This window comes from Pelophylax lessonae (assembly GCF_965119305.1).
Source record: "Pelophylax lessonae genome assembly, chromosome: 3".
In the NCBI taxonomy this organism is placed as follows: Eukaryota; Metazoa; Chordata; class Amphibia; order Anura; family Ranidae; genus Pelophylax; species Pelophylax lessonae.
In genome coordinates, this window is record NC_138770.1 from 535063561 (window position 1) to 535074602 (window position 11042).

The 11042-nt window shown below is 44.3% G+C and overlaps 1 pseudogene across 1 annotated transcript; it reads left to right on the plus strand.

Moving 5' to 3' along the window:
- Positions 1-1774: 1774 nt before the first annotated feature.
- On the plus strand, positions 1775-2127 carry LOC309551773 (cytochrome b-c1 complex subunit 7-like; annotated as a pseudogene). The gene has a single exon. The product of its transcript is annotated as a cytochrome b-c1 complex subunit 7-like (transcript).
- Positions 2128-11042: the final 8915 nt, after the last annotated feature.

An 11042-nucleotide genomic window follows, 5' to 3' on the forward strand; every position in this document is an offset into this window, starting at 1 on the left:
CACTGGCACATACATCCTCACAGCTGTTTGTGTCCGTGCCTGTGTGCACATGCGCATTCACATTGGCAAATTTTTATGTGCCAATCTTCGATTTTGCTGGGCATTTGCAGGTGTGCCAATCCTTCTAAGAACTCTTCTCTGACATTATACCGATAATACCCTCAACCTTAGCCCAGGAGGCTGATTTTGGGCAATCCCCGATTACATAATTACTTCTCCAAGCCTTTTTACTGTACCTCTCTACCCATACTCCTTCCTGCCTCTGTTTTATATTATAAATCCTGCCTTATCTTTATTGACAAATCATCCTTTTTTTCTACCAAATACTGTTATGGATTTATAATTCTCATTATATATACAGTTGTGGATATGCTATTTTATACATGTCAAATGATCATGTGCACTGTTGGACTTTCCTTTTACTCTTACCCTGCTTTCGGCATAAATCAAGAATTTATTAAAAAAAAATATTTATTGTAGAGCCACTAATGTTTTTATATCTCTAGCATTTTCTCTTCTTTCAGAGTAAGATAACAACAAGGTCTATCTTATTGCAAAATATAAACCATTAATTAAATCTGCATTTAAGCAGACTATGAATCAAAGGTAGGCTTCGTTTTCTCATGCCTTAAAGGTTTATTAGAGTCTATATTATATACATATTCATCAGTATCTTGTAATGGAAGGCTGTGAGGCATGTACATGTTGCCGTTGTTGGAAATTAGCATTAGATAATTAGAAATTAACATAGAATTAGGAGCTATAGTTTAAAAATAAAATACTTCACGGCACTCAGATTAGAAACAATAAAATTATAAGCAGTTTCCCATACAGTTGTGTTGACGATGGATCTCTCACCTTTAAAAACACAATTTTTTTATACAGAAATGTTTCAGTTGACCAAAGCTATGAAGGCACTAGGGCACCTCATTTTCAAACTGGTTGCAACCCAACTAAAAAAAAAAAAAAAAAAAAAAAAAAAAATTGTGCCCTAGCAGGTTAAAAAATGAAAAAAAAAAAAACATTTGGCTGCTACACTCACCGTCTCTCTGGTGTTGTCCACTGCAGTACTTTATTTCTGTCCCTAGAAGTTCCAAGTACCCAGAAGGAAGCATTGCTTCATCATAGTGGTCTGTACTTACAGTATAATGATGCAGAGAGCCATTCCGATGTCATCACACCATCATTGCTCTCTGCATCATTGAGGACCACCCACCATTGGAAGTGAGCGTGAGTCCCTCTCACCCTGAACCATACCAGGCCACATTAAAAAAGTATAAAATATATATTAACAATTTAGTCCCAAGGTAAAGTCTCTGAAAGAGGTGAAATAGTAGAATCCTCCAATCACCGGTGTACAGAAATGGAAGATGGTCACAAGTCTCCATGTGACAGTTCACACAAACTGCTTACCAGAGAATCTGACCCTCCTTTCACAGAGCGGTCAGATATAGCAGAGATAACCCTTGTAAAGAGTAACTTTGACACAGCTGATTGGGCTTTCCTCCTCCTTTATAGACACTTCCCTGGATAGTCTGAAACTCCCTGGAGAGATCAGAAGCTGCAGGACATAGATACACTGGGAACCAAATAACTCTCCTCCTCTTGGATAACCAAAACGTCATCTCAGAAAAAAAGGGGTATAACCACTAGTGCAGTATGTCTCATAAAAGAATGTTTATTGTACAAAGAATGGCACTCACATGTAACAAGTAAAATGCAGGCATATATGTAGAGTAGGCACAGCGGTAAAAGAAGCATGCTGTCGGCTGTAGCTCAGGACTTGGAAAGATGGCGGCCATGGCACCGGTTGTAGTCTCGCGCCGAATGATGAGCACCATAAACAAGTGGTACTACAGTCTAGCTGGATTTAATAAACTAGGCCTAATGCGTGATGACGTTTTGTATTAAAACGACGACGTGAGGGAGGCTGTTAAGCGGTTGCCACCCAAAATATATGACGACCGAGTGTTCCGCATCAAGAGAGCTCTGGATCTTGATTTGAAAAAGACCACCTTGCCCAAAGAACAATGGACGAAATATGAAGAGGATGTCCGCTACCTCGAGCCATACCTGAAGGAAGTAATCCAAGAAAGGAAAGAGAAGGAAGAATGGAACAAGAAATGAGGCGAGAACCATTCTTTTTCAGACGTTTTACTGTATTTATGTAAACATTTGTGGCTTTTACCTATCTTCCAGATCAAAAATTGATCTCACTTACTGATCTTTATTTCTAGAGCCGACCAACAATAAATGTTTCAAATTATTATTTGAAAAAAAAAAAAAAAAAGAAGCGTGCTGACTCCAGTGGGTGAAATTCGGGGATCGCAAAGGTCACACTTGCAACCGGGCCCTGGCATTCCACCACCATAGGGAGGCCCCAAGATGGCAGGAAGGGGGCCCACTGCAGAACTTGTGAAATGGTCCCGCTGCGGGACTGTAAACCCCACAACGAGAGTAAAGGACTCCAGGATCAATTGGAAGAGCCCCAGGCTTGAAGGGAAGGGCCCCCGGCCAGGGGTCCGGGGAGCCCTTCATGGTTTCTTGCATTGGGGCCCTGAAGGTTCTAGTTACGCCTCTGGGGTCAGCATAAGTGTGTCAGTTGCCTAAATCTAAGGAAACCTATCAGTACTATAAAAAGTAGTGAACATTTAGATGATTCCAGTGCCTAGGGTGTCCCAAATCCCAGCCCATTATAGCATGCCAGATTTAACACTTGGTAGTGTTGGTAGCTGGAAAGGCCCACCTTCAGAATCCTCCTGAACTAAATTTAATGACAGGAGATCTCACATACAAGTTGAAATGCGTACTAGTCCTATCACAATACTGCAGTGATATTCACTCACTGCATGCCATTGGAACCAATTCTGACCTCAGACTCCAGTGCACATGACTGGTGTCTTTTTGTCTCTTTATGTTCTCTGTAGAAGGTCACCACATGAACCATTAGCATCTTTTCTGTCTCTATATAATGGCAAAACCCATCAGGCCCCACTGGTGTCATTATTTTCTCTGTAGAAATACAATGTCTCCTGTCTGTCTAGAACGACATGCACCAGCATGCCCACTCCTTTTAGTGTTAGCCATTCTCTCCCCCCATCATGATTAATGGTGTCCCTCATCCCACACTGCCTCATCAGTCATGCATTTCAAAATTGCAGCCATCCTTATCTCCATGGTCAGTCTTCATTGGTGATCAATGTCAGTTCTGCCTCCTGCAGGTTCATCTCCTTGATTTTCCTGGACACATTTTTGCTACTATTATTGTATGGTTGAAAAAAAAGGCTGAGGTGCCATGATATTGCAGAAGAGTGAGTTGGGGAAGAGTGTGTGTCAATATGATCTGATTCAATGTTTTCATGGCGACATGCTTCAGTGAAACAGAGTGAGTCTGCTGACATGATCAGATGACATGGGTTAGCTCTGATCTTTGACACTAGCTACATTGTTATGTACTATTGACATGGCCTGGCTTTTATGTTTCACCCTGGCTACATGGTTTGGGTCTAGTGACATGGGCTGGCTTTGTTGGCATAGACTACCCCTGGTAACACAATCTTTAGTCTAGTCAGTCACTGACCAGTGTTTTCGGCCTTTGGTGAAGTAGCATATATTTTGCTACTTGTTATAATGATATGATATTAATTTCTAATGTAATAAGAGAAAAATGGCAGCGTGCCAAAAACTGTTACAAATTATTTTTACTGTAGATCATTGAAGTTAAATAGAGAATATAAGTATTATTTTCACAAAGATCACACAGGCATGGTCCGCCGTTGTCACCATCAGAAAACCCATCCTGAGAAATGCTGTGCAGCCCATGCTGGAGTGCATGTAGGTGTGAAGTGCTGCAAAGAGGCAGGAGGAGATTGGAAGCACTGAGCAGCAACAAAGGATACAAAAATAAAATTGTGTACAATATCCAGTGTTTTAGCAAACTCCTTTTCACCCAGAATTTCTTCTTCTCTAGGATTACTCTGCTTTCTCTAAACAACAAAAAGTATGGTAGCCCAAGATCTTCTCAGAGTAGAGTTGCTGCTCTTTTGAATTGAATGATGTTAAATGATGCAGTTTGCACCTTATATGCACTCTGAGTAATGAATATGCATATTATTTTGGGAGTTTTCACCCTAGTAGTGAAAGGACCCACAACTCTAAAAATATTATAGTTTATGTCTTCTAGCTGGCCTGGGAAAAACTTGGAATCCCTCAGGAAAATCTGGACTCTGATTGAAGTAGAAAAATCTAAACCAAAAAACAAAAATGAAATTTATTTTTATTTTTAGCCTTTTTTCTTTTTTTTACCTGCTAATAACATATTTTCTAACGCTCATTGTCTACTCTACACCATTTTTCTGTACTGTGTATATATATTTCTGTACTGTATATGGCACACCCATAGTTGCTGGATTTCAAATATGTCTATCTCTGTTCATCTATATTACATTGTGGATTGATGGGAGTAGAAGTTTACATGATAAAGATAAGGTTATTTGTGCTTTCTTTTAAACTTACAGCAAGTGACAAGGACACTGCATTTCTAGCAAGACCAACCGGTATTTTCTGTTCTTGCGAGAAAATGTTCTTAGCCTTTAAGTGAAATTTCAGGCATTGTATATTTTTACAGTTTCATTGGTCCAGCTTGGACCAATGCTCCTGGAAATTTAAACTTACTGAAGTAGACACTGATTAGGGCCTGTGCTGAGCAACTGACATCCGGTTCACAATGCATCAGGCCGGATACTCAGCATAGGACCAAGGAGCAAGTTTAAATCACTGAAGTAGTAGTGTCTACTTTAGTGATTTCTGGCTTCCAGGGGCATTGGCCAGGAATGGTATATAAATAGGGCACTGGTAAGGCAGCATTGGATGGGCACTGATCAGGATGCAATGATAGGCACTGATCAGGCTGCATTGCATGGGCATTGGTGAGGTTGAATTGGATAGGCACTGGTGAGGCTGCATTAATGGGCACTAATCAGGCTGCACTGATGGGCACTAATCAGACTGACCTAAAGAGCAATGGTGAGGCTGCATTGATGGGCACTGATCAGGCTGTATTGAAGGGCACTGATCAGGCTGCACTGATGGGCACTGATGAGGCTGAGCGGATGGGCACTGGTGAGGCTGCATTGATGGGCACTGGTGAGGCTGCACTAATGGGCATGAGTGATGCTGCATTGATTGGCAATGACGAGGCTGAGCTGATGGGCACTGGTGAGGCTGAGCTGATGGGCACTGGTGAGGCTGCCTTGATGGGCACTGGTGAGGCTGCATTGATGGGCACTGGTGAGGCTGCATAGGAAGGGCATTGATGGGCACTGAGGAGGCTGAGCTGATGAGCACTGAGGAGGCTGCATTGATGGGCACTGGTGGGGCTGCATTGATGGGCACTGGTGAGGCTGCATTGATGGGCACTCGTAAGGCTGCAATAATGGGCACTGGTGAGGCTGTATTGATGGACACTGGTGAGGCTGCATAAATGGGCACTGATGAGGCTGAGCTGATGGGCACTGATCAGGCTGCATTGATGGACACTGGGAAGGCTGCATTGATGGGCACTGATCAGGCTGCATTGATGGGCACTAATGAGGCTGCATTGATGGGCACTAGTGAGGCTGCATTGATGGACACTAGTGAGGCTGCATTGATGGGCATCAATGGGCACGGATGAGGCTGAGTTGATGGGTACTGATGAGGCTGCAATGATGGGCACTGGTGAGTCTGCATTGATGGGGACTGATCAGGCTGCATTGATTTGCACTGGTGAGGCTGCATTGGTGGGCACTAATCAGGCTGCATTGGTGGGCATTGAGTAGGCTGCACTGATGGGCACTTATGAGGCTGCACTGATGGGCTCTGGTGAGGCTGCATTCATGGGCACTAATCAGGCTGCATTGATGGGCACTGATGGTGCTGCACTGATGGGCACTGGTGAAGCTGCATTGATGGGCAATGGTGAGGCTGCATTGATGGGTAAAGGTGAGGCTGAATTGATGGGCACTGATGAGGCTGCATTGATGGGCACTGGTGAGGCTGCATTGATTGACACTGATGAGGCTGCATTGATGAGCATTGATGGGCACTAGCGAGGCTGCATTGATAGGCACTGATCAGGCTGCATTGATGGGCGCTGGTAAGGCTGCATTGATGGGCAATGATGGGGCTGCATTAATGGACACTGATGAGGCTGCATTGATGGGCACTGGCAAGGCTGCATTGATGGGCACTGATCAGACTGCATTGATAGGCGCTGGTAAGGATGCATTGATGGACACTGATAAGGCTGCATTCATGGGCACTAGTGAGGCTGCATTGATAGGCACTAGTGAGGCTGCATTGATGGGCACTAGTGAGGCTGCATTGATGGGCACTAGTGAAGCTGCATTGATGGGCACTAGTGAGGTTGCATTGATAGACACTGCTGTGGCTGCATTGATGGACATTAATAGGCACTGATGAGGCAGAGCTGATGGGCACTGGTGAGGCTGCATTGATGGGCACTGATCAGGCCGCATTGACGGGCACTGGCGAGGCTGCATTGATGGGCACTGGTGAGGCTGCATTGATGGGCATTATTAGGCACTGATGAGGCTGAGCTGATAGGCACTGATCAGGCTGCATTGATGGACACTGATAAGGCTGCATAGATGGGTACTGGTAAGGCTACATCGATGGGCACTTATGAGGCTGCATTGATGGGCACTGATGAGGCTGCATTGATGGGCACTGGTGAGGCTACACCGAGGGGCACTTATCAGGCTGCATTTACGGGCACTGATCAGGCTGCATTGATGGGCACTGGCGAGGCTGCATTGATGGGCATTAATGGCCACTGATGAGGCTGAGCTGATGGGCACTGATGAGGCTGCATTGATGGGCACTGATGAGGCTGCATTGATGGGCACTGGTGAGGCTGCATTGATGGGCACTTATCAGGCTGCTTTGATGGGCACTGGCGAGGCTGCACTGATGGGCACTGATCAGGCTGCACTGATGGGCACCGATGAGTCTAAGCTGATGGGAACTGATGAGGATAAGCTGATGGGCACTGAGGAGGCTGAGCTTATGGGTACTGATGAGGCTGCCCTGATATGCACAGGTGAGGCTGCGTTGATCGGCACCAATCAGACTGCATTGATGGGCACTGATGGGGCTGCACTGATGGGCACTGGTGAGGCTGCATTGATGGGCACTGGTGAGGCTACATTGATGGGCACTGGTGAGGCTGCATTGATGGGCATTATTAGGCACTGATGAGGCTGAGCTGATAGGCACTGATCAGGCTGCATTGATGGACACTGATAAGGCTGCATAGATGGGTACTGGTAAGGCTACATCGATGGGCACTTATGAGGCTGCATTGATGGGCACTGATGAGGCTGCATTGATGGGCACTGGTGAGGCTGCATTGATGGGCACTGATCAGGCTGCATTGATGGGCACTGGCGAGGCTGCATTGATGGGCACTGGTGAGGCTGCATTGATGGGCATTATTAGGCACTGATGAGGCTGAGCTGATAGGCACTGATCAGGCTGCATTGATGGACACTGATAAGGCTGCATAGATGGGTACTGGTAAGGCTACATCGATGGGCACTTATGAGGCTGAATTGATGGGCACTGGTGAGGCTACGCTGAGGGGCACTTATCAGGCTGCATTTATGGGCACTGATCAGGCTGCATTGATGGGCACTGGCGAGGCTGCATTGATGGGCATTAATGGCCACTGATGAGGCTGAGCTGATGGGCACTGATGAGGCTGCATTGATGGGCACTGATGAGGCTGCATTGATGGGCACTGGTGAGGCTGCATTGATGGGCACTGATCAGGCTGCTTTGATGGGCACTGGCGAGGCTGCATTGATGGGCACTGATCAGGCTGCACTGATGGGCACCGATGAGTCTAAGCTGATGGGAACTGATGAGGATAAGCTGATGGGCACTGAGGAGGCTGAGCTTATGGGTACTGATGAGGCTGCGCTGATATGCACAGGTGAGGCTGCGTTGATCGGCACCAATCAGACTGCATTGATGGGCACTGATGGGGCTGCACTGATGGGCACTGGTGAGGCTGCATTGATGGGCACTGGTGAGGCTGCATTGATGGACACGGGTGAGGCTGCATTGATGGGCATTTTTAGGCACTGATGAGGCTGAGCTGATGGGCACTGATGAGGCTGCATTGATGGGCACTGGTGAGACTGCACTGATGGGTACTGGTAAGGCTGCATTAACCACTTTAGTCCCGGAGGATTTGGCTGCTCAAAGACCAGGCCCTATTTTGCGATGCGTGACTTGAACGGACAATTGTGCGGTCATGTGACACTGTACCCAAACTAAACGTTGACGGCCTTTTTTCCCCCACAAACAGAGCTTTCTTTTGGTGGTATTTGATCACCTGTGCGATTTTTATTTTTTGTGCTATAAACAAAAAAAAGAGCGACAATTTTGAAAAAATAGCAATATTTTTCACTTTTTTTTATATGAAATTCTCAAAAAAAAATTTAAAAATCAAAATTTTTTAACATTTTAGGCCAATTTGTTTTCTGCTACATATTTTTGGTAAAAAAATCGCAATAAGCGTATTCTGATTGGTTTGCGCAAAAGTTATTGCGTTTACTAACTACGGGAAAGATTGTCATTTTTATTGTTTTTTTTTGTTAACTAGTAATGGCGGCGATCTGCAATTTTTTTTTTTTGTGGGACTGCGACATTGCAGCGGACAGATCGGACCCCTGACTGACATTTTTAACACTTTTGGGGGTACCAGTGACATTACTACAGTAATCAGTGCTAAAAATATGCACTGTTACTGTAAAAATGACACTGGCAAGGAAGGGGTTAACATTACTGGTGATCAAGGGGTTAAGTGTGTCCCTAGGGGTGTGATTCTAACTGTCAGGGGGCGTGGCTTGTGAAGTAATCACAGAGACATGCGATCCTATACAGCAATCCTTGTATATAAAACTGAGAGTCTCTGTTAACCACACTCACTGCCTATCTCAAATTGTCAGGATATTCTTGGGATATACACGATTGTGCGTGTACTTCACCTATCAAAATGAATATGTGATTTTTTTACAAGGTTAGGAGAATTTACCAAAAATGCCTCAAGGTGAAGCTTATAACTGATTCTACCCAGTGTAGAAGAGAAGGGGAGAGCAATTGTATGCATAGCACACCACAAAAATGTGTTTCTACTGCACACCATACTGACTAAATCACTGTATTTAATACACCCCTATCTTGTTGGAGGAAAGAAGGATTATGCTGATTAAAATGTTATCTAGCATCATGTGGAAATTATTAAAGTGTATTTAGTTCCAAAATGTTATAGTATTGAAAAAATACATACATAAAGTATTGGAACTTAACTTCACTGTTTATTTCCTATAACACAAAATTTTCTTTGTAACCTAAGTGCTGTACTTGTGCCCTGCTGAATGTCCTCGTCAGATCCTTGACCCCCAAACCTTCTCTTCTCTGCTGTGACCTTAGCAAAATTAAAAGTCACATGGAGGTAGAATAAAAGGTTTTCATTAGGTTTATTGCATGACACGTTACTGGAAAAACATTGTCTAAAAATGTATTCCGCAGGGTCCTGAAAAGATACTGTTCTGTCAAGCAGATACAGAAGGTATATTTGACTACTACTGATCCACAACTTCACACCTTTAAATCTTAGGAAGCTTTAGTTGCCTACAGCACAGCCACAGAAACCAATAGTTTTCTATTCGAAATGATGAGACCCCAAATACCCCAAACTTTGGAGTCTCTGCCACTCAGCTCTTTCTTCACACAGTTGTTTTTCAATCTGGAGCTAGGCCTTTGATCTCCACCAAGGCCCTTTAACCACTTAATCCCCCGGAAGATTTTACCCCCTTCCTGACCAGGGCCTATTTTGCGATTCGGCACTGCGTGACTTTAACGGACAATTGCGCGGTTGTGCGACGCTGTACCTAAACGAATTTGACATCCTTTTTTCCCACAAACAGAGCTTTCTTTTGGGGATATTTGATCACCTGTGCGATTTTTTGATCATGCGCTATAAACAAAAAAAGAGCGTCAATTTTGCAAAAATAACAATATTTTCCACGTTTTTTATATAAAATTCCCCCCAAAAAATGTAAAAATCAAAATTTTTTAACATTTTAGGCCAATTTGTTTTATGCCACATATGCTTGGTAAAAAAAATCGCAAAAAGCGTATTTTGATTGGTTTGTGCAAAAGTTATTGCGTTTACTAACTAAGGGAAAGATTTTTGTCATTTTTGTTGGTTTTTTTTTAATGAGCAATGGCGGCGATCTGCGATTTTTTTTGAGGGACTGCGACATTGCGGCGGACAGATCGGACCTTTGACTGACATTTTTTACACTTTTGGGGTTACCAATGACATTACTACAGTAATCAGTGCTATACATATGCACTATTACTGTAAAAATGACACTGGCAGTAAAGGGGTTAACTTTTTTTTGAGAGGGAGGGGTTGAGTGTGTCCCTAGGGGGGTGTTTTTTACTGTGATTGGATGTGGCTTGATGTGTAAGAACAGAGATCAACGGTCCTACATAGTAGAACCGTATGATCTCCATTCTTACACAGCGGAGAATGACAAGCGGCTTTGTTTACATTAGCCGCCTGCATTTCTCCCGGTGTAATGGACGATCGCGAGTGCCGGGCGGACATCGGGTCCACGCGCGCGGGGGGGGGGGGGGGGTCCGTGACCGAGCGGGAGCGCGCTCGCTCCCTAGAGCCTCACAGGCTAGCGACGTAGACCTACGTCGCTTTGCCTGTGAGGGGCTGACTGCCGACGTAAATAGTCGTGCGGCGGTCGGCAAGTGGTTAATTGATGATCTTGCCACTGGCTTGAGTATCATGATAGCAATATCTACACTGTGCCAAAAATTTTCATTTAAAGACAGTGATCCTTGAAATTCAATTTAGCGTACTCAAATTTCAAAATTGATCACTAGAATGATTTTAAACTGAAGGTTCAATAGGCTTTAAGAATATGTAAATAGTTTAATGTCCATAGTCTGAG